Below are 24,615 nucleotides of genomic sequence, written 5' to 3'. Positions count from 1 at the left end.
GGAGGTGATGAGCACTCGCAGTTCCCACTGAAGTCAACTGGAGTTATAAGTGTTCCGCCCCTCTGAAATTAAGCCCTCAAGTTCTCAAACCGTACACAGTTTTAACCCAGTTAGGGGGGCACAGTTACAGCCAATACACACTACAACTTAAACCAAGTTATAAGGGGGTGAGAGTGTAATCCTGGTGTAACTGACTTGGTTATAGCTGTATTATAGACATGGCTTTAAACAACAAGAATTATGTCAGAATTGTATTCGCTAATTGTATCGAATAGTTCCAGTGTGGTCAAAGACCTAGAACCACAGAGCTTCCCCCAACATCCCCCCATCCCACTCCAGCATGAACTTGGTTTGTCTGTGATTTTACAAATGCTACCAGGAATCTTTGCGGAGATATTTGATTTTTGCCCCTCCCCGCTTATGCACTGTTAATGACAGAAGAGTGCTCCTAGGCTGAGTCTGCACCGGAGATTTGCGTGGTTTCTTCTTATGATTGAACCTGTGTGAGCTGAAGCCATGCAGTGTTTACAGAGTACACTGCATCCAAACCCTGCACTTGCTGCCACTGTTGTAGTTTTTGTGGATTGCTGTGCTCATCCCACAGTGCTGTTGGTTTTTCTTTCTGTTACTGTTTGGTGGTTTATTTGTTTCCTGACAGGATCCAGAGGCAGGGACCCTCCCAAAGTGGGCCTGGAGGAAGGACATTTTCATACTGCTGCATACATGGGATGAAATCCTGTATCCATTGACGTTAATGGCAAAACTTCCATTGACTTCACTGGGGCCAAGATTTCATCCATGCAGTTTTGCCAGTGCTATTACTTTATTTTTGTGAATGTGCTCAGAGGACATTTCCCTCTTCTTCTTCTGAATAGAGAATTTCTTCCTCAAGGCCCTTAGTAACTTTCCTGGCCATGAAGAGCTAGATGGAACTCATTGTAGAGTCCACCTTTGCCACCCCTTATTAAAAACCAAGATCAGATTTTTTGCATGGTAGCTCAGAGCACTAAGTAAAGGACCAGGAGGTACGCTCAACCAATCTCATTACAACACCCAGCACAGGGGGCCCCAGTCTTCAAGGAAATGTTTGTTAGGTGGTATTAATAATAGGATTTGTATGCTAAATCCTAGAGTGTTCTTTTCAATCCCTGCATGTATCAGCTGATACCGCATTTTAAAATTAGACAGAGAGAGAGAATTTCTTTAGTTTTATATTCAGCTCAGCTATTGGATTTACTGTTTCAAGAATCAGTGACCCTGTTAATCTTAAGGTCTTCAAAGTGTCAAATCTCTTTTCCCATTCCCTCACCTGTAGTAATGGTCACACTGCATTGTTTCTTATTAGTGGGCAGTTCTGCAGTAAGAGCTATCATGTCTGGAAATGTCATAGCACCTTCAAGCAGGAGCAATTCCATGCAAATGTAAAGCAGGGGTTAGATTGTGGCATTTAGCCACAGCCTCGAATAAGGGGGGGGGGGGGAGCGGCAGGAGGGTTTTGCCTGGGTGAGCACATGGGGAGTGTACACCTGACAGTGTCCCTTTGAATGGTGCAGCATGCTTCCCTTTCTGGAGACTGACAGCTCCTTGAGTTAGTGCAGACAGCATTCAAGGCCATCTCTCCTCCCCTCCTTACCCCCTTTGGAACAATTTGTTCCTCTGAGTGTGGAATCCTTGCATTTCCACAAGCATAGAAATTGCAGTTATCCCTGGCTTTACATAGAGTGCCTAAGGTCAGCATTAAAGGATCCTTCCCACACCTATGCTTGAGCCAGGTATAATCAGCATTAAGTGTCTGAGTTAAAAATACTGTAGTTCTCGTAGGAAAAGAGCAGCTAGAGTGTGTGTGTGTGTGTGTGTGTGTGTATTGTGACAGGGCAAGGCCAGATGGCTATAGAAAAGTAGTGGGAGATAGATATATTAGCTCCAGGCTAAACAAATCCCTGGTACCAGGATAAGTGAAATGGCAGCTGCTCCAGGTCAATTGAGACACCTGGGGCCAATTAAGAACTTTCCAGAAGGCAGGGAGAAGGCTAGGTTGATTGGGACACCTGAAGCCAATCAAGGGCTGGCTGAAACTAGTTAAAAGCCTCCCAGTTAGTCAGGTGGGTGTGCATGTCAGGAGCTTTGGGAGAGGCTGAGTAGTACACACCATATCAGGCACAAGGAAGGAGGCCCTTAGGTAAGGATGAAGTGGAGCTTGAGGAAGTGAGGGCTGCTGTGGGGGAAGTAGCCCAGGGAATTGTACATGTAATGTTTCTAAAAGGTCAGCTACCATAGCTGATACCATTAGGGTCCCTGGGCTGGAGCCCGGAGTAGAAAGTGGGCCCGGGCCCCCCCTCACACTCCTCCTCCCCCCACACACCTTTGCCCCCTGATTAATCACTGAGACTGGGAGACAACAGAGACTGTGCAAGGAAGGATAACTTCTCCTCACCTCCCTCGCTGGCTTATGATGAAAATGGCTCAGTAGACTGTGACCCTTGTCTCTAGAGAGCGGGGTTACGTGCAGGGTCACAGTGAGCCTCTGAGGCTAGCGAAATCCGCCAGGAAACGTGGGACCCACAGAGGCAAGGACAGAGCTTTGTCACTATATATATATAGTTGTTAGAAATCTGGCATTTGGAGACAAATAAAGCATTCATGTACTTTTGTTTCATCTGTGATCATATGGAAATTTCCCAGTTCACATGGTGTTTGCTATTTTTGGTAAGAGTTAGTTTGTATGCATTTTCAGGCTTCATTCACTGTTCATATTTTATTTCTTGGTCAGGCCTATAAATACCTCTGGCCTTTCAAGCTCTACAAGCCCCAAAGGGACACATGTACTGACTCCACCTGTTCAAGAAAATGATTGGCATGCTGCAGAGGGCCCCCTAAATTCAACTTCCCCTCGCCCCAACTCTGGAAACTCCCAAGGCAACACCAGAAAGAGAGAGGGTCCTGAGTTAGAGTAACCACTGTGCTCAGTTTGAAGATGGCTGGGTAGCCGGGGAGGTCCACAGATTTTATGTGGCCCTGAAGCTGTGAAGCAGAGCTATGTGAATGTGTTTTCTGGTTCATTGGCAATTCCAGAAAAGTAGAAGAAAAAATTGCTACAAGTCAAACAAAACAGTTCCTTTGCAACAAAACATTTCATTCAATTCAACCATTTTAAAGGGTTAAAGGAAATTTCTCAGTGGAAAGTTATTCAAAAATGTCAAAATGAAACATTCCAACTTCTTCAGGGTTTTTTTTTTTTTTACACACAACAATTTGGTGAAACCAACACAAATTCTCAAAATGTTTTGGTGTCACCAAATCAGCATTTTTCACCAAAAGAGTTTCAGATGACCAATTTCACCCTCAGTTCAATTGTGAAGTCTTTCAGATAGGTATGGCAGTAAATTTCTTTTCCTGGGTTTTGTTGTTTTGGGGATAAGCTCCAAAGATGTAGATTGTCAGGACGCTTTCACGTTAGTTGGGCGGTTGCTTTATCTTATCTGCTGGTAGTCACTTTGCCATTCTTCTGTGTTATTAGTAGTTTGTTCTGAGGAGTAATTTGAGGAGAGAGAAGCATGTGACAACTGCACAAGCTAACGGTGAAAGCATCGAAACACCAAATTTGTATCCTGGAGATGGAATACTCATGGGATCCACTTTCTCAAAAAGTGAGAGGATTGGGTCCCAAGTGCCTTCGATACGATGTGTGTTAATGCCCTGTTAAAGCTCCAAAGTGATGCTAAACTAGACAATTAGCAGGTACTGAAAATTACAGTGGTCTGAGGTCCTGGATTTGTTATTTTAAGGGCTTGTCTACACAGTGTGTTAGTGTGCAACAGGTGAGGTGTAAATTCTGGTCCACAGCAATGTGCCACGCAATATCTAGTGTGGCAGACCCCTCTGCTACATGCTAAACATTCCTTTGTGTCATTGATGTAGTCTTGTTTCAGACAGTCCTAAGATAATGCACGCAAAAGAACTTTTAGTGTGTGGCAGCGGGGTCCATGCAGTCCCTTTGTGCGTGATATGCTAGTCCAGACTAAAATTTACACTCAAGGTGATGAGCACTAATTGTATGGTGTCGACAAGCCTAAGACTTGCACCAGTGCCAACATAGCACTGCTGGTCTGAAAGGCTGATGACTTTCTTACAGGAATACCACCAGTGTGAAATCGTCAGTTTCATAAAATGAGTTAAAATAGTTGGTTGCTACACCTGCCCTTAACCCTCTGCCAACGTTTGTGATTTCACAACGACATTTTCCTATTTTAAATTTTTTTTCTTCTTGTCATGTTGGTGTGTGTAACCCACAAAACACAAGTTGTCTCTCTATGGCAGACAGTGAAACTGATTGTACAGAAAGTGCTATCAAATGCACAAAGTAGACAAATTGGAAAGGTTGAGACAAGTATTTGTCTCAAATCTGCCATCTCTGGCAACATTAGGGAAAACTTTTAGCAATGGCATAGGTCAGGCCCTTCAGCTCCAGGCCTGGAGGGGACCCTTGATGCATGGATCTCTCTTTTCCTGCACAGAAGGGCTCAGCCACCTCTGTGAGACCTGTCCACCTCTTCTGGATCTCATGTCAGCCCCTCAGCCAGTCAAAGGAGCCGTGTGGGAAAAGAGGGCTGGAATACCAAGGAAGGAGGTGAGGGAGGACTGTGAATTGGTTTAAATTGATATATTAGGTGCCATGGTGATGCTCTGTGAAGCTCTTGTTATGCACAATCATTTGGAATTGGACACAGAATAAAAGAGACCACTGACAAGCTCCTTAAGCATTAAGTGATCACTGAACATCACAGGCCCCATCAGGGTCTGGATGCCAATGTGCTAGGCCCTGTATGTATACATAGCACTAGATGGATCCTTCCCTGAAAAATTTGCAGGCAAGGCGAGATGTAACATAAAAATAAATCTAACAGGCAATGGGGAAGGGAGGTCTAATGCAGACAGCAACAACAGAATCACCTAAGGCAAAACAAGTTCATGAGGACAAGATATAGGACCAGCATAGGTGAACTGAATGTTCTCTATTTTCTTCAAGTTATAGGGCTATTATAAAGCAAGGTACTCTTCAGCCCCCTATAGCAAATACATGTTACAACAACATACTAAATTTGATTCCGTTTACAGGAAATTTTACTAGCTGCATTCTTTCAAAAGTGAGAGATTTCCCTCAGCTTTCCCAGGTTAGTAACCATTGTAAAAAAGGTGGATAATTCCTCATGAACAACAAATCTGGGCAAAATCTCAATGGCTTTAGCTACACCGCAATTAAACAGCCCAGTAGTCTGAGCCAATGTCAGCTGACATGGGCCAGCTGTGGGCATTTAATTGCAATGTAGATATATACCTTAACTGTCATCTCTCTGGGCAAAGACTCTCATCCACTCCTTTCTAAACAGGGGTTTTACACTGCAGTCTCCTTGTGATTCTCCCTAAGCACGTCTGACAAACATTTAGACCTTTGCTCTTTTAGTTTCTCTCCACAAGGACAGTGATTTCCCAGCTCTTTCAAACCAGATTTCTTTATTTAAGAACAGAAACATACAGAAAAAATATATAAAGGTCTAAACATCTACTAAACGTACCAGAAGTCATCCATCAGCCTTATGGGGACCCTGACAAGTTTCAGTTCTTTCAACCTTTCAGCATAGTGGGGTGCCCCCTTGGACAAAAGGTCATATCCATTTGTTGAATCAAAAACAAGATCCCAGAAAGTCTCTTTAAAGTCAGCCTTTATCCCCAATAGCCTTTGTCTCCGAGCCTCCTGAAAACAGGTAAAAGCCGATCACTGTCCTCTTTCTCCTGCCCCCTCCACCCCCAATGGGGCTAAAAGGACTGGATAGCTGCATAGCCAGCCTTGAGATTCTTCATTAATCATACCCTAGTGAATTCAGATTCCACAGGATGTCTCCCCGCATGCTTTGTGAGCTAGGAACACACAAACATATATAACATGTATTCATACAAAGGTCTATGAATATTCCATGGGCTCGTTATCATCTGTCTAATCTTGGTATAATGGTCTTTGAAGTTTTCATGCTTTCAAGGTCTGGCTCTAACATACAGATAAAATTTCATAATGCTAAAGACAGTCTCCAGATAGGCCTGTGTTCATCATACCTGTCACAATGCGCTTAAAAAAAGCTTTTTCCAGATTACTTTGGGCTCATGAATTCAGGTTTTCCTGTAAAATTTTCAATACTTACTGGTTTCACCCTGGTCAGCAAAAAAGTGGTAATGTTTATCTTTTCATGGTAATACCTTCTCATCACAAGATCATATTGTACTTTGCAGCATATTGTTAAAACAGCTTTTCCCTAGTTATCGTGGCACTTTGTGTTCCAGCCAAAATCAGGACATGCAAAGAGACCTTTTTTCCCCAATGTAACACGTTTTAGAATCTCAAAATGGTTGAATTCAAGTTTTGGTTGAGGGTTTTTGTCAGTGCTTATTTTAACTGAACTAGTTTCCTCAGTGTGAGGAAGTTCGATGCAGTGACATCTGCCTGAACTTGCAGCCAGCCTGAAACTACAGCTCTGTGAGGGGATACTGCCCCATGCATCTCAGTGGAGGACTCTGTGTGTGGCAAGGGTTGAAGAGTGCAGCAGGCCAACACACCACCCACCCAGGCACACTCCAGCTGCTGGGATAAGTAGTTGGAGGGCGTGGGGGGCGGAAATACTTTGCTGCCACCAAGTCTCTGTAAAGGGGAGAATGGCATCTCCTGCTGGAAAAGGGAACCCCGTGCTATTTACCTATTTGGGAGGCAAGGGGCACCCCTGCCACCACCATATCACAATGATGGGGCTACAGGGCGGGACCTGTAGTCTGTTGTGCTCAGGGCTCTGGATTGTCTTATTCCAGCCCTGCACGTGAAACACACTCAACCTCCAAAGTGCCCAGAAAGACATTTGTGAAATATACACACAACTTTGGCCTTTATCGTTTTTAATAGCACCAACAGGCTTCTTCAACGTTCTCTTCATTTTCACTTAGATAATGTGCCTGAGGCACTTCTCTTTGGAGAGAGGGCAAGAGCATATGCTCTGTTGTGACAGTAATTAGACTCTGTTATGGCACGTTGTACCAAGTACAGAAACATATTTGGAAATGTGTGTGGTAGAACTGTTTTTCTTCTGTTTGCCACATTCTGATTAGCATGGTGCTGCATGACAACAAAGAAAAGGGCTGCAAGCAGAGAAAATGTATGGAAAAGATGCAGAACAAGATACCAAAACATAGGCACCGACTCCATGGGTGCTCTGGAGCTGAAGCGCCCACCGAAAAAAATAGGGGGTGCTCTGGATTAATCTTTTGTGGGCCCTGGCACCCAGACCGTGGCCCCGACCTCTGTTTCTTCCTGCCCGTGATCAGCCTCTTCCCCCGAGCCCCCGCCCGCTGCTCTGTCCCAAGGCCCGGTCCTACCCCCCACTCAGCCTTTCCCCCCATCCTGAGTCCCTGCCTGCTGCTTGCACAGGGTGGGGAGCGAGCAGGAGGAGAGGGGGTAGGGGCAGAGAGGAGTGAGCGGCGGGTGTGGCCTCAGGGGGAAGAGGCCGAGTGGGGGCAGAGTGTGGGGGCAGACCATACACTGGGGCCCTTTCTGCATGTGTGCCCGGCACATTGATGCCATTGTAAATCCGATACTGAGCACCTATGCGCCACTGTGTTGGTGATAGTTTCATCCAGAAAGCTACAGTGAGACATAATGTCTTTAAACTGGGCCATTCGTGAAGACAGCTTGTAGGTGAGTGCAATGATTTTAATATACTGTAATTCATGATAATGTAATTATGTAGTTTAATAATGATTAAATTAAGATATCAATATAGACACATATTCAATAACTAGAATATGAAAGAAGTGGATAAATATGCTAAAAATAGCCTCCCCCCAAAACTGGCAGAGAGCCCCCCCATCCATCCCCACCCCAAACAGACACACCTCTTCAAAAGCACCCGCCAGCAAAAACAAAAGTCAGCACTCGTGTACCAAAATGTCCGGAAGTCTACTAGTGAAGAGAGGACAGCATATCACAGGGGTGGCCGACGTGCGGCTCTTCAGAAGTTAATATGCGACTCCTTGTATAGGCACCGACTCCGTGGCTGGAGCTACAGGCGTCAACTTTCCAATGTGCCGGGGGGTGCTCACTGCTCAACCCCCTGGCTCTGCCACGGGCCCTGCCCCCAACTTCACCCTTCCCACCCCCTGCCGTGCCCTCATTCCTCCCCCTCCCTCCGAGAGCTTCTTGCACGCCAGAAAACAGCCGATTGGGAGGTGCAGGAAGGAAGGGGGAGACGCTGATCGGCGGGGCTGCCGGTGGGCGGGAGGCACTGGGAGCGGGGTGGGGGAGCTGTTGACGTATTACTGTGGCTGTTTGGCAATGTACATGGGTAAATTCTGGCTCAGGTTGGCCACCCCTGGAATATCAGATGACAATGAACATGCTTTTATAATAGATTTCTTTCTTTAATAGCATTATCTCAAGAACAAAATGCAAAGTTGATTAAAAAATTTTAAAAAATAAAAATTTCTCCTGATACAGTTATAAAATGAGACAGCATTTTTTGAATATTCCACTGGAACATGGCCCTTTCAAAGTAACATATCAAACATGTAAGGTGGCACTTGAGGTGCATTTTGTCCAACATGCATGGTATTTTTAACAAGGCTGAGGCATTGACTTAAGAACTATGCTAAACATTGTGTCAATTCTGCTTAAAGAGACACTCAAGGTCCTAAATATCAATCTAGAAGTCTCTTGCAAAATATTAGTGATACCTTTAAAAATGTCTTTCTAATATGTGAAAAGCCAGCAATCATTAGGGCTTCAATACTCTTATCATTAGAGTTCTTAGAAAACACAACCCTAAACAAATCCTGCTCTGGAATTTCTGATGCCTGCTCTCCCAGCTGTTCAGAGGTTGATAGGTTTTTCCATTCTGAGAACACATTTTAAAGGAAAAGGTGCGAGGAAATGCTGGAATGGAGAGATCATCTTTTGGACTGATCAGCCTGGACTACTACTAATTACTTTACTTTCCACCCACTAGCTGGATGCATTTAGGTTTGTTTGAAGAAATTCTTTCTTTCTCTATCATGCTAAATAGATGTGGCAAATAAACACTTCAGGTTATCTCTCATTAGTAAGGATAGGACTAATGCTTACACGTAAGTCTGCCTTCCCGGTGGAATTCTGTGCATGTAAAGGATGTTTATTTTGATTCAGAAGGTTCATATTATTTCTAAATGAAATAATTGGGCCATATTTTAACTTTTTAATTTTTTTGCAGATCCCCAAAAGGCATCCTTTTTCCATAAGGAAACTGTCAGTTTAAAAACAGAGCCTTTTTTAGGCCATTGGAGCTCCACTAAAATATTTTTAACAGTTTATTTTTTAATTTTATATCTGAAAAATGGCTACACTATTTTTATAGCAGTGTTAATGACGGAAATACTAACACAGATTTAAAATTAGTGGTGCAAAGGTAGCTTCATTTATTTAGAGGTTTCACAAGTAACTTTCCTGGTTGAAAGATAAAATAACAAAGCTATCTTAGCTTCCCTTCAGTGGGTAGGATAACAAGTCACCTTCATTCTTTTTTCCCAAAGAATGTGTGTGAAGGTTCAGAACTTAAAAATGGTTTTAAAAACTGGAAAGATAAATTGGGAACAGAGGTGTTTCTTTAAAAATCTAGGGAAAAAAAACTTTTCCATAACTAACGATGTATTGAAATGAATGGAATAGAGGCAGAAGCTTTTCAATTCAAGTAAAGTGTTCAGAAATGAGTTTTTGTCTTGGTGTAAATTGGATAGTAACACTTCAGTAGACTTAATACAGCTGCTTCTGTTAAAAGGTTTGTGTGCAGCAGAGCAGCAAGGTGGCCATGTGAATGGCACACCTTTGGTGACCAGGTGATCTAGTTTTCTAGGAATATCTTCCTCACATTTTTAAAGGATTTGTTCACCTTTCCAGTGGTTTTGTTTGTTTTGTTATACTGCTTATAAAAAAAAATCTGCAAAGTGAAATCCTCTCTCAATAGAATAGAAGTAACATAGGTTTCCGCATTCTGCCTGGCCAATGAGCCTTAAAGCTGATCTTGAGCTGGCCTCCTCACAGAGTCAGTAAAATCTCCTTGTTCACTATGGCTGTGATTTTTTCTTTATGCACAAGGCCTATGCATCACTTCAGTCCCACTAACCCCCTATTTTGAGGACTCGGATCATGCAAAGGCCTTTTGCTGGTCTTCTGCACAGGGGTAAATTCCACCCCTGGGTGTTGCAACCTCTTGCACGCAAGTAGAGTACTGCACCCGTACAGAGCCTCATTGACTTCACAGAGGTTCCACACAGGCACAGCAGTCTATCAGTGCCTCAACCCTTGGCCTTTCTAAGGAGCCCTCCAACCAGGATACTAGTTAGCATCAAGTATAATGGATTTTTTTGTTATGTGTAACCTTGTCCACTTGGGACTGGACTAAGATGGTACACTTATTTTAAGTAGGCTGCCAAACAGTTGTCAAGTGGTAACAGCTTTCTATCACTACTGGGATGGGATGGGTTTGGATCAGTGACCTGAAACTACCTCCACTGCACTAGCTCTGCTGCTTTTTGTGGCTGTGTCCTCCCTTCGGTTTGTAATTGTCACATCTCCTTAGCAGCTTTAGATCTGGCAAATGGAATTTTTTTCTTCTTCCATTGTATTATTTTTGTTATAGAGGGGAAAGAAAGTGAAAGAAGCTCATTAAAGAAGCAAAAAAAAAATCACTTGTTTAAAGATGGTAAAATAAAGAACCTGGCCTGACATTTCGTCAGATCAGGTCAAGTTAAATGACTTAATAGATTTTTTTCAACTTTTAAAAACTTAACTTTACCTTAAAGTTGAATCATCTGAAAAATGTTTAATATGAAATGCTCTTGTTACCTCGATTTCAGATCAAACAGGAGGGCTGCCTTTATTTTTCTTTCTGTAAGTAAACTTTAAAGGCACTCTTTTAAATAAGCTTTTGACTCCAAGAGACATGGTCTAGAAGGCAAAGGCTGTTTTTTTAATAATTCAATAAGTTTGATTTCACCATTTCAGCATTATTAAGGAACATGTCTGCGACATTCCCTTCTGGTGTTATCCAGACCAGTGATCTGCTAGGTCACTCCAATCCTTGACTCTGGGAGCCAGCCTTACCCTGGTCTGCTGTGAGAACCCCCACTCCTGGGCTGTTCACGCACAGCCTCTGGCATGTAAGCTCCTTCTTTGATTGTGCAACTGAATGACACTAGCCAATACCCCTAGGAACCTCCGTCTTGAAGAGTCCAGTTATGTCTGCTAGACACTGCAAGCTTATATACCAGGCTTGTTATCCCAAGGGGAGTCAGATTTGGTCAAATGAAATAAAAATGGTCAAATGAAATAAAAGCAAAACACATTCTAAGCTGACCTTAACAATTTCAGTGCCCTTATAAACTTAGATGCTTCTCACCACAAGCTGGCTGGTAGTTCTTCAGCCAGGCTCTCCCCTTTGATCAGCGCTTCAGTCACTTGGTGCAGTGTCTGTAGATGTAGGTGGAAGAGTGAGAGAGAGAGCATGGCAAATGTTTCTCCCTTTTATCATATCCTTTCTTCCCTCTTGGCTTTGCTGTCCCCCACCCCCTTGAGAGTCAGGTGAGCATTACCTCATCGCAGTTCCAAACTGACCAAAGGAAGGGGGGTAACTCCCTCAAGAGTCTAACAGATCCTTTGTTGTTGCCTAGGCCAGCATCCTTTGCTCCTGTGAGGCTGGGTTTGTCCCATACCTGCCCTGATGAGGTGTGAACTGCCTCTCTGCTCTTGGAGAGTTTTTGCCTGTTCTTATTTTAAGCCATGAGGATACATTTTCAGCCTCATAATTATATACATGAAATTATAACCTATAACCTTACTATACCATTACTGTAAAATTACTATAACAACCATGCTCAGTGCATCATGAGCCTTCCGAAGACACCCAACATGACAAACTTTGCATTGGATACCACATCATCATTTTGTAAAGATGGGGGTGTAGGGCATTCCCCCGAAGTACAGAGCGTCACAATGTCCCATTTAAAAAGAGATGTACTTTAAATGATTTTAAAGGTTTTATTTGGACAAGACATGGGAGAAAGTGCTTGATTTACAGGAGGTACTTTTCTAGGCTGCTGTTTAATAGTCATGCATGTATGTACGCACACTCTCATTTGTTAGAATTTTGTCCACTAACATGAGCACTGCTGCAAGAGATGATAAAATCTTGAAGAATTCTGATCCAATTAGACATCATTCTACTCTTGTCTAACTCCTATTCTATTTGCAGTTTCATCTGGACATAATTACTTTTAAAATTGCCTGGTTTTCCTATATAAAGTTAACTCCGTGTTTTGCTTAAATCAAGAAATATTTCCACATGCTTTTATCTAGACAGTAAAAGATCCACAAAGAAGACCCAGAAGACATTGAATGCGCTTTATTTAGCAGGAGGGATAGCTCAGTGGTTTGAGTATTAGCCTGCTAAACCCAGGATTGTGAGTTCAATCCTTGAGGAGGCCATTTAGGGATCTGGGGCAAAAATTGGGGATTGGTCCTGCTTTGAGCAGGGGGTTGGATTATGTGACCTCCTGAGGTCCCTTCAACCCTGATATTCCATGATTCTGTTTTGTCCAAAACTGAAAGGTTTTGATACAGTCTCTTTTTCTGGCCTAAAGAAAGGAAGCCTGGTCATAATAAAAACAGCTCTTTGCCACATGGATTAAATCTTTTACTCCTGTGGCCTGCAAACTTTATAGCTCCTCAGGATTGCTAAGTGTCCTTTGACCTGGGACTTTATGTGATGATGATGATTTATGTGCTCTTTGGTCTTGGTTACATATACAGTATTTACAAAATTCTCGAGTAAATGTTCATACTTAAGAAGAAAGGGTGTTGCTAGCTGTGCTGATTTACTTTACCCTTCCTGCTGCTCCTACTTTACCCATCCTGCTTGTACCAGATTCATGGATAGACCATGGCTGCCAGTATAAAGTCTAATCTGTTAGTCTATGTGTTGGCCACAGCTTAATGTACTGCATTCCCCTGCCACCATCAAAACAAAAATAGAAACCCTAAAGTGAGCTTGAGTAACTCTAATCTACATGTATTGTTAGGAGAGGTATTCAAAACTGAAAGGACGCCAACAAACAGGAACATTACTGTGAAATTCACACTGTGCAGAAGGCCAACACAAAGCCTATACTCCATTTATGTCCCACTTATGACCTCAAAAGAGGATATAGGCCTTAAGCGATGCATGGGCCATCAGCAAAGGGGTAAACTTCACCTTTAGTGAGAAGCAAACTAAAAACATAAGTTTCAGTGCTAGAACAACTACTGGTAGCAGGTAAAAGTTGGTTGGCAGGCAGGATATGTGTGGCTAAATCTTTAGGTAATCAAGTGGGTTACTAGTGTGTTCAGAATTAGGACCATTTCTGTTCAACATCTATATAAATGAGCTGGAATGTAGAACTTATTGCATGGTGTGAAAGATTGTGAATGACACCAAGGCAGAAGAGAGATGTGGTTGATTAGTCATCTCTAGAATGCCAAAACTCCTTTTCTTCTTCTTTCTTTTTTGTGAACCAGCTCTTGTAGCTCATCCAGCTGTCAGTCTGCACCGGCAGAGGGATGGACGACATAAGTTAATTTTTTTTCTAAACTGGGTATAAACAGGATGATTTTAGTTGCTGCCAGATATCCATATTTTTCTCCTTAAGAAAGGAAAAATACTTCATAGCTTAAAAATCTTGTTCAACTTCTAAGCTACTTTTGAAATATAGTTGAGTTTTCCTTTGTTTAAAAAAATTGTTTGGAACCTGGAGAAAATGAAAATGACAGAGCAACTTCAGGTTACTTACTGTCAGGGATGTGTTTACTGTACTTTCAGCACTGCCTGGTGGTGTATCATTTTCAGTGTTTGCTAACGAACAATAGAGGCAATGTCCTAGCTTTAGATGTGTCAATCTGGAGTTCTTTCACTTTCCTATCTGTAATCATGAGCCAAGACTGTATTTCCAGGTGTGAGTGGGTGGGCTGTGCACATGCAGCAAAGGAATTATACGCTTTGAAAATAGTACACAAGAAACCCAGCATGGATAATTTTCAAACTGAGGTTTCCTTTATATATAATAACCATTCTATAGAATTTTTGAATCATCCTAAAGCCTTTAAAAGCAAATTATAGACATTCCATAGAAATAAAAAAAGAATAGAAAGAGTACAGAAATTAACAGAGTACAGAAATTACTTTGAAAATCTATAGTATTTCTTTATGAAATACTATAGATTTTCAAAGTAATTTCTGTACTCTGTTAATTTTATCCCCATTAAAATCTACAGGACTTTTCCATAAGAGATGAAAGACCTGAGAGTTAAACCATTTTTGTTCATTGCTAATTCACATATTGATGGCTGAAACAATTTTGTGGCAAATTGAATGTAGATTATTGTTCATTTTAGATTTTTCATCTACCATTAAGATTTCTCTTGTATGTTTTCTTTTTCTATGGACTTGTGATTCTTGATCTTTAATCTAAATACTGAACTTTAGTCAAACGACTCCAGTTTCTTTTTGTTATGCCTGCCCATTGTATAATAGGTTAAGCACATTTAATGAGTGACATTTTTACAAGACAGAGAGTTGAAATGGTCAAATGTGGTGAATCATATATGTGTTCTACATCCAGGGCCGAAGCTTGCAAATCAACCCGTAGACCACAGAGGGCTGTGTGATGGTTATCACAGTGGAGGTGGGGAGAAAAGGAGGCCACAGCTCAGCGGCAGAGCTGTTACTACAACTTTCAGGCTGCAGTAAATCTCTGTTGTGCCTGAACCATGCACTGCATGGGTAATAAATAGCTGGTAAATCTGGGTACAGACGGATCCCCCCTGACCACATATCCAGCCTGCCTAGCCTTCCCAAGCACAGCTACCCTGGGTGCTCCCATGGCTCTTGACTGCTCACCTTGCAGATGTTCCACATCCCCATCGCTGCTTCCATTTTTTATACACACACAGTACAGCAGGACCTGGTCAGTCCCATTGCATGTGAGGCCTTTTACACTGAAAAGAAAGCAGCAGGATTTGCCCCTACGTTAATATATATTGGAATTACCTTATTTTCTTGTTAGTGATACAGGAGATGGCATGTGGGATAAATACTGGGAACAAGATGACACTCATGCTATGTTTCAGACAACATACATATATTTCCTCATAAATTATTTTTTTCTTTCCATTCTGTTTGCTTGAATCAGGAACAAGTCAGCACCACCCGTGGGTAGTAGTAATATTATTCTCTACTTGTGCATATTACCACACTAAATCCCATGATCCACATGCTTCCATTATGTATTTGTGCATGAGACCTTCTCTGTACTTGCTCTTGGAAAGCTGGTACAGTGACCTTAGCTGTTGAGAGTTTATGCAGTAAAATATACCCACTGAGGCAGATTTGAAAATCAGTGGCACATTTCCAAGAGAAGCATACATGACCAGATTTAACAACAGCTCTAAAAGTCATTCATAGTTTAAGAATTAACAAGAATTGCCTTCAAAACAAGCTATTCATCTTCTGGGGGGTTGGAGGGTGACAAATCGCAGAGGTTAAATAAAAGGGCTCTGTTTTTGCTTGCCACAGCAATCTTAAAGTTCACATGATAAAAATGACTTATCACTGTACATGAACTATAACGTAGTCAAATTTTAATTTTTAAATTAAAATTGACATGCTATAGACTATTGCTGGTGGTGCCCCTCTTTCTGAAAAAGGATACCATTTGTGATCCATAGCCGGAATGTAATGCAAGAGACATTTCCATCACATTTTCACAGATGTATCACATTACTTTCACCCTTTTACTGTTGCTCACCTAAGCTTCCTTCCTTCCAGCCCTGTTTGTATCCTTCCTTTTGTCTCATCTGTGTGCTTGGTGTCCACCTACCTGTGCACCCAGCGCCACTTCTCTCGTTCTCCCAACGCCTCCTTTAAAAGCGCTTCTTTCATGAAGCCTTTAAAAAAATGTTTCCTTTGCCACCTCAAACTCAATCTATAGCCAATGTATGCTGTGTCTGAACAAGACCATAAACTTGTTTGATCAGGAACCTTCTCCCCTTGTGTTTGCAGAAGGATAAATAAAATAAAATAGACATAGTAGCCATTTTTCAGAGTAACAGCCGTGTTAGCCTGTATTTGCAAAAAGAAAAGGAGTACTTGTGGCATCTTAGAGACTAACCAATTTATTTGAGCATAAACTTCCGTGAGCTACAGCTTGCATCCGATGAAGTGAGCTGTAGCTCACGAAAGCTTATGCTCAAATAAATTGGTTAGTCTCTAAGGTGTCACAAGTCCTCCTTTTCTAGTAGCCATTAGCATTCATTCATCTTTCTGACCTTGGGATACACATATTAAATTGTGATTGGAATCTTATACTTTTGGATTTAAAAAACCCTCTTTTCTATAATAGTCTAGCAGTAGACTGTAGATTATGTAGCATATATTATATACTAGTACTACATATGGGAATATGTATATTAGTCACTACCTTTATTTCACTCTTCTTATCACTGATATTTTTCAAGTGGCATGCATCACAATTAAAGATTTCTACTCCCTTTCTACAGAGCATACACATGTACTCATTTCTTAACTTAGTTATTGTAGAAATCCTTGCACTGTTTGTGATATAGTGATAAATGCTTCATAATCTATGACCAACCCCTACAGATAGCTTTATTATTATTTTAATTTGTATTGCCATAACCCCTAGAAGCACTAATGATGGCCCAGGATCCCGTTGTGCTAGGTGTCATACAAACACAGAACAAAAAGATGGTCCCTGCCCAAAAGAGCTTACGATCTAAGCACAAGACCTGAGACGACAGATATATAAATAGACTGAGAAGGGAATACTAGGAAACAATGAGACCGTATTGGTCAGCGCCGTGGTGCAAGCACACCAGTGACATACCCACAACCACCTTGACAATGGTTATCCTAGCAAAGGAGAGTGTTAGGGAGGATAATGAGGTAGTGTTGTGGATGTTTGAGGCGCTCCTCCCAAGTATTAGTAGCAGCCTGGGAGAAAGCACAAAGGTGCTTGTTTAACATTTAAGCCATCAATGGAGGCTGCCATCTTGGTCCAACTGGAGGCAGGAGTTGACCTCTCTACAGGGAATGAGAGATGATAGGTGAGGTCAGACAGGCAATGTGAAAGTGAAGACAAGCAGCTTATATTCAATGCAACAGAGAAGGGGGAGCCAGTGGAGGGATGCAAGGAGAAGGGTGACATGGTCCAAGCGGTGGGCTAAGAGAATGAGCTAGATGGCTGTGACTTGTTTGGCTGTTGCTGGAGGCTCTTTCTGGGTGGGGTGCTGGGCCTAGCTGCCAGGTATGTTGGTGTTGGAGCTTCTCCTTTCTGTCCTTCTGCTGACCCAACACTCAGCTCTGGGGCACTGCCTCTCCACAAGGCTGTGTAGCTGGGCACCAACCCACTGGAAGAGCTGCTTGAGCTGATCACTTTGTTGAATGAAGGAGGAGGAGAGAGTTGAGCTACAGTAGAGCTGATAAGAGTGTGGGAGGGGACCAGGAGGGGGCAGCAGAAAAAGAGGGGGGGGGATACAAGGTGCTCCTTTCTTTCCCTGCTGTTGCTCCTGCTGGATCCTCTCACCCATGGGAGTTCACTTCCCACACCCCAGCTTATGGGTGTAACTCAGCAGCTGCTTCTTACGACTCACTCACTGAGAAGTCCCTCCCTCTTGGGACTTCGGATCCCCATCCCTCACCTTTCTTAGGTAACTGCAAAGTATTATGTATTAAAATGGTCTGATTTCAATAGCATCTGTTTGCTTCTCTCCATGGAGTTGGTGGTGTGTGTGCATGTATATAATATGTATAAAATGTACTGAAATTGCCCTCGACAAAGCTATCTATGAACTGTCAGGACATGACACAGCAATATTTAGATAAACCTAAATAGGTCCATGCCGCCAAGGTTTTTACACCATTGCAGTAGCTGGAAGTGAATTATATAGTATTTAGGGATAAACCATTACGGCAGCCTGTCAGCTTGCGAAGTGGATCAGCTGTGCTCTGTTTCCAAGATGGCATTTCCGGACATGCACTCTGTGTTCAGAAGAGCCACCTAGCTGATCCTGCCTTTCATTTAAAAAAATGGAAAATAAGGCACAAGTCTTCCTTGACAGAATGGTTGGTGTTCATGCCCACCTGTAACCATTAACATTTGATATTTCTATATACGGCCATACAATGGGTGTACCTGGGTGTACTGTATAGAGAGATTAGGCACAGTCCTGCTCTAAGGCCTCAGTCCTGCAAACACTTAAGCACATGGATAATTTAATGCACATGAGTAATCCCGTTAACTTCAATAGGACTATGTGTCTCAGCAGCGTTACAAAGATATGGAAAGTGTTTTCAGGATCTGGGATGTTACCATGCCACAGGGAAAAATTACATTTGTCAAAGGGAAGGGAAGGAGGGAAATATGCACAAAATAAAGAAAGCAGGTTTTCTTGTATCACACGTTGCACATTATGTATGTTCCTGATTGTAAATGTGGGGCTGGTAGCACCTCCTATTTTTAAGATTGCCCAACACTTCCTATTATACGACCCAGTTTACAGTTGCTTACAACTTTGCCAAACTTCAGCCATTTGGGATGAAATGTTACATGCCAGGTGTCCTCCTCAGGCTGAATTTTTTTGAAAATTTCAGCCCAAACTGTTCAGCTGTTTGTTTTCCCATGATATATATGAGAAAGGGGAATGTCTGAGGAAGGTGGGAAAGTGACTGACTAATTTTTGGAAGGAAGCAAGTTTGAAGCACAACTTGAACAAGAAAAGAGGGAAGAGAATAATGTGGCATAACTGATCAGAGAAGACATTCCAGGCATAGGACACAGCATGGGAGAAGGCATTGAGTTGGCTGAGGGAGAAGAAAGCATACATGAAAGAGATCTGTACAATACCCTTTAGCTGCTGGTAGGTGATAGTCGATGTCAAAGATATTCCATAATTTGGTATGCTCAGGAAGGGCCGAACTGAGGTAGTATAAAGACTGATCCTCTCTCCACAATAGAATGCGTTCCCATGCAATTATTCTTGAAGTCTTTTGTGGACAACATGGGGAACAAATGTATGTAACTTTTCCCAGTGTTACACCTGACTTCTGTCTCAATAGGACTTTTGCAGAACTTCTTTTTCCTGAGGAAGGGGTGGATTTTAAACTAAAGCCTGCTTCCTTTACACACTTGAGAGGTCCCATGGTTATCAGATGTGACTATTTCCTTGAGTAAGGGATCCAGTTTTGACACTATCTTTCAGCCATAGCAGAAAATAATAACAAAAAGTATTTCACTGTTGAGAGAGTCTTAAAATAGGACCAGTAATGCTGACATTTATTGTTTGAGATGGCAGCACATAGTAGTACATCAGGACTGTTCTGGCAACTGACCTAGAAATATGTTTGCCTGAGTTATTAAGCATCTGTGTAAAAGATTATCCTTTTGTACTGTTAGACATTTCTTATGGAAGAAAATACATTCACTTATTTAAATATTCATGGTAGGGCACTAAATTTGTGCAGAATATATCAATCTGGGTGGGCAATGGGGTAGAGTCAATGTAACACATGGCTTAATAGTTTGAAGTCTAAAGTTAGGGTCCTAAATATAAGTACCTTAGTTTCAGGAATGCTAAGCACCCACATATCCCTTTGGGAGCCACAGATAAAAACCAGGCCATTGTTGTTTAGAAGCCTAAATATGGATTTAGGAACCTAACTTTAGATTTGAAAATTTTGGCTACGGTGTGCAGGATTTAATGAATCATAGAAGAATGGTATTGAGAAAGGGCAGGTGGAATACAGGGAAGATGGGTTGGGGAACAGTGCTGGCTTCCCCCTATTCCACCTACCCTTTCTCAGTACCATTCTTCTAGACGTAGCACCATCATTTGATAAGATTGTCCCGTAGTGTTACCAGGACTGGGTGAATGATTAGGGCATAAACATGAATCTGTCCAAATAATCTGTATTTACATCCCTCAAAATGAACCCAACATTGAATTTCAGATAGACACTTTTGTCACAGCACAGGCATCATCGTCTCCACATCACAGTACCCCACATTCTGGGAGCCCGTTGCTGGAGTGTGGACAGGGGGAAGAAGACAGCCATCTCTCCGTGTGGCCAGCCAGAAGAAAATATGCCTGTGCTCCACCAGCCCTTTCAGATAGAATAGCTACGGGATGAATTCCTGGTCAGGATTATGTATCTTTGTGGAGAAAAGTAGAAGTGAAGTTCTGTGGGTTCACTCACCTCCAATTCTGCAGGTTGAACATAGTTTATTGCAGGGGAAGGAGTGTTATTGCATCATCATCATGTTATTAGTAAATAAAAACTAAAGGTGAAATCAGTAGGCGTTTTACCATTGACTTCATTGGACCAGGATTTCACCCTAGGTGTAAAACTGAACATAAAAAAAGACAATATGGGTACATTTTCAGTCACAAATTCTGGTTGGACAACAGGAAAGAGATGTGGTGTCTGGCATCAATATATTGCTTTTTTGATAGTGCAGAATGTACTTTATGCGGGAATCATAGCTGTATGAATTATTTCAGGTCATTATGTTCCATTTTTTCAGGAATGCCCACAATTTTATATTTTATTTTTTGGACCCTCTGTTTTCAAAGTCATCTATACAGGCCACAGAGTAACAGCTGTGTTAGTCTGTATTCACAAAAAGAAAAGGAGTACTTGTGGCACCTTAGAGACTAACCAATTTATTTGAGCATAAGCTTTCGTGAGCTACAGCTCACTTCATCGGATGCATACTGTGGAAAGTACAGAAGATCTTTTTCAGCTCGCTTTCCACAGTATGCATCTGATGAAGTGAGCTGTAGCTCACGAAAACTTATGCTCAAATAAATTGGTTAGTCTCTAAGGTGCCACAAGTACTCCTTTTCTTTTTATACAGGTCATTTTATCCTTCAGAGCCTTGTTGTGGGTAGTTACGTTCAATTTGATCTCAGTCTCATTCAGGAAAAGATTCTAGTCTCCACCTCCATATCTCTTGCTAATTTTCCTGATATTTTCCCTACTATCAAAAAGGTTCTTTTGATATCCCCTATCTCAGAGGTTGTATAGCGGCTTCAGCATTTTCCTCAGTATCTTGGATTCTGAAGCATTTCCCCCACTCCTTTGCTCTCCTTTTATAGACATTTAAATGCTTCCATCAACATTGTTAGCTCCAGTGTAGAGAAACATGTTAATAGAAGTTTTATAATCCTTCCCCCCTCACACATACCCCAGGGCAAGTTTGTAACTGAGCCCTTTTCCAACAGCTCATTAGCCTGTAGTTTTATGAAATTCATTATTGCTACTGTTGTGCAGGGAGTCACCAGATGGCATACTCTTACAATTTATTTTTCTTAGTATGTGTGCAGGGTACAGTCTGGTACAGTTGTTAGTTTTTTGATGCAGTTGCATTGAGAGTGGTGAACAGTAAACTCTCATTTTAATCTCACTAACAAAAATCAGTTCTTGAGACATAATTTCTTCCTAGGAACTGGGCATTGCTGCCTTGGTTAAGATTTCTGAAAGATGGGCTTGCTTGTGTGCCATTTGTGACCACCTCTGTTGCAGGACTGAAGTATATAGTGCAAGAGTGTATAGTGTACACTAAGAAAATGCCATAACACCATGGGACTGACAGTCTTCTGCAACTGGAAACCAACATGCAAGGCCCTAATATGTACACCTGCTCAGCAGAGGGGTGACAGTAATACATAAAGGACTAGTTTGGGCCTGGCCCCTCTCTGGGTATGAAAAGAAGGGAGAGGGCTTGAGGAGTATTTTTTTCCTTTCCCAGTCCTACCTCTCTGCTTGGTGGCCAGACACAATAGATCAGATTCTCATCAAGATTACTCAGATTTTCACCAGAATAATACCACTGACATCAGCAGAGTTAATGTGGATTTATACTGAGCAGAATGTGGCTCAGTGAGTCCAAGGGCGCTGCAGAGTTAGCAATACTGTTGGAACTAACCTCTGGAAAGGAGGCAGGTCAACATCCACTCTTCCTTACATCAGCCAGAGAAACTGGCCAGACTCGGAGAACAGTGGACAAAGGTTGGTGTAGCAGCCATATTTTCTGCCCCCCAGGGCTCCAGGAGGCAATTCTATCTCCAGTTTCCCTTTGGGGCAGGGTGCTTCCATATATCACCTAACCTGAGGTAATGCCTTAAAGCTAAATTTGAGCCCCAAATTAGAAATGGGCAGAAACTGCGAAGGTGGGATCTCTATCTAGCTCTGGATCCAAACTTCCCCGTAGTTTGAGTGTGTCTGAGTGCAGGCTTAATTCCACCCCTATATAAAATAAACAGTTTTGAAACTGGATGAGTTTCATGAAATGGCATTATGAGATCCTGTCAGATACAGTGTATTTTGACTGGATATTTAGATTTTTAGATGAAGGGCTCCATTGACTTCCATGATCAATGTATACCAGCTGGCCTAAATAATGTAACAAACTCCGTAGTTGTAAAATGTCTGACTGGGTGATGAAATCAATGTGTTTATATTTATATATATGCCTTCAAAGTCAAATATTTATTATCCTCTGTCAGGAATTGCAACGTTGATTAAAACATCAGGGGGCAACCCAAGAAAAGTGTATTTAGCACAAATAAAAGCCTACATTTTAGGGTAGGCAGCATTGTCTGCACATAATTTTAGAAGTGTTGCCCCCTGCAAGTTTTTTCTTACTTCCTAATTCATGTGACTGTCATAAGATAAAATTATTAACCCCCAGTAGGTTTTGTACCATCAGTTTAATTGTGTTCATGAAAGATTGGACTCCTTAGTAAGCTGAATTAGTTCATGGACCATTACTAAAATATAGGAGAATAGAGATCAACTTTCCACTGAATAGTTTACTGCTGTGGCCCAAGTTTTTAATCCACAAGAAAAAGAGAATTTTGGCTTGAGTTACTCTTTGGCAGCTGAATTATACCCTTGGTGACACCTGTCATTTAAAGTGTAATAAACAATACTTCCCCTGCTTCCTTAAGAGAGGGTATAATAACAGAGTGCTACCTGAAAGCCTGGAGAAGGGAAAATGGCAAAGATCTTAAGATTTGTCTATCTACCCTTTAGCATAGAGAACAACCTATAGTAGTTAAGTTTTCTGGTATATGATATTTGGGGCCATTTTTCCAGTGTGGACCCACTGGTCATAATAGCAAAAATGTGCATGCTCCCACTGGGTCCAACACTCAGGTTCTGCTACCTTTCTACCCCACCGAAGTTAGGGGCTGCTGGGGATGGCTTGGCCCCAGGTATATGTAGGAGCCGCCTGTGGGCTGTCCTAACTTTCACTGGTTAGAAGGATCCCTTAAGGCTTATTTCAGTGATCCAGGATTACTTGTGTGGAATGCTTCAGCCATACTCCATGAATAGCTACTACGCAAGGGGGTCAGGAATAAATTGGGGTACTTTTTATTTTCCTTCTGTGTTTGAGCCTTTAGCATTCAAATTTTCAAGCTTTTCTCTGCTACCATAAGGGCTAGGATGTATCTTACGCTGATTTTATAGGGTTTGAGCCAATGCCTCTTGCAGTCAATGGTTGAAACCCTCTTTGATTTAGTGGACCAGAATCAGGCACTAAATGCATAGAGATACATCTGCTCTTTTGCATTGTTCTCACCTGTCAAAGGAAGTTCAGTGCTGAGCCCATTAAGTGGCCGTGTCACTATGAAGAAACTGGACAAAAATCCTGGTTGTCCACAACCTTAATTTCTTTCTTGCCACCTTCTTCTCACTGTATTGAAATGGGTGGCTGCAGCTTTAAGTTTTTTAACTTCTGCTTTGATCGCAGATGAGCTAATCCCCTGAAAAAATGAAAAATGAAATATTAATGCTACTCAGCACTTACATAGCACTTTCCATCTTTGAAGCATTGTCCAAGTGTTAATTGTTATGACCCCTTCCGTCATGAGTCTGATTGGATTCTATTTCTGTAGCAAGGAAGGTCATTGTAAAATGACTGTACTTGGGCAGCAGCTTATTGTTCTTTAAACAAAGATTAATTTTACCCAGTGTATTTCATAATTCCTACTGTGATTTTTTTTTTGCCAAAGGAAAATAAGACTTTTATTACCGAATAGAAGTGAATAGGTTTGAAAAGATTTCTCACACCTCTGAACATGGGGATGTTAAGGAAGTCTGTAGGTGAGTCATAGTGCTATCATCATCACTGCTCTGTCTTCCTGCTCTGGACACTGCCACGGTCTTGCCATCTCTCCCTGGAAAAAACGGCACTAGAAGTACTTATTAGATGATGATGTAACATCTGTATGGAAGGGTCAGCATGGTGGTTCAGAATACCTGTGTATAGGGTGGTGTAAATCAACTAGTTCATCTCTACCTCACATCTAGTTCAGGTTAAAATTACTTTTGTCTTGAAAATCCTCCAGCTGACTTTTAATGTGATTCAACCATATGAACAATGGAATATATTGTCAGTGAAATGTAAAATGTAACATATTATGTCAGTTTGTTTTGA

The 24,615-nt window shown here is 41.8% G+C and overlaps 1 protein-coding gene across 3 annotated transcripts in view; it reads left to right on the top strand.

The window, feature by feature from the left end:
- RNF150 (ring finger protein 150) overlaps positions 1-24,615 on the top strand; it is a 203,871-nt gene that overhangs the window by 168,450 nt on the left and 10,806 nt on the right. The window lies entirely within an intron of this gene.

The sequence above is a fragment of the Lepidochelys kempii genome, chromosome 4, assembly GCF_965140265.1.
Source record: "Lepidochelys kempii isolate rLepKem1 chromosome 4, rLepKem1.hap2, whole genome shotgun sequence".
In the NCBI taxonomy this organism is placed as follows: domain Eukaryota; kingdom Metazoa; phylum Chordata; order Testudines; family Cheloniidae; genus Lepidochelys; species Lepidochelys kempii.
Note: the sequence above shows the minus strand (reverse complement) of the source record. Positions and strands in the feature narration are given on the sequence as shown.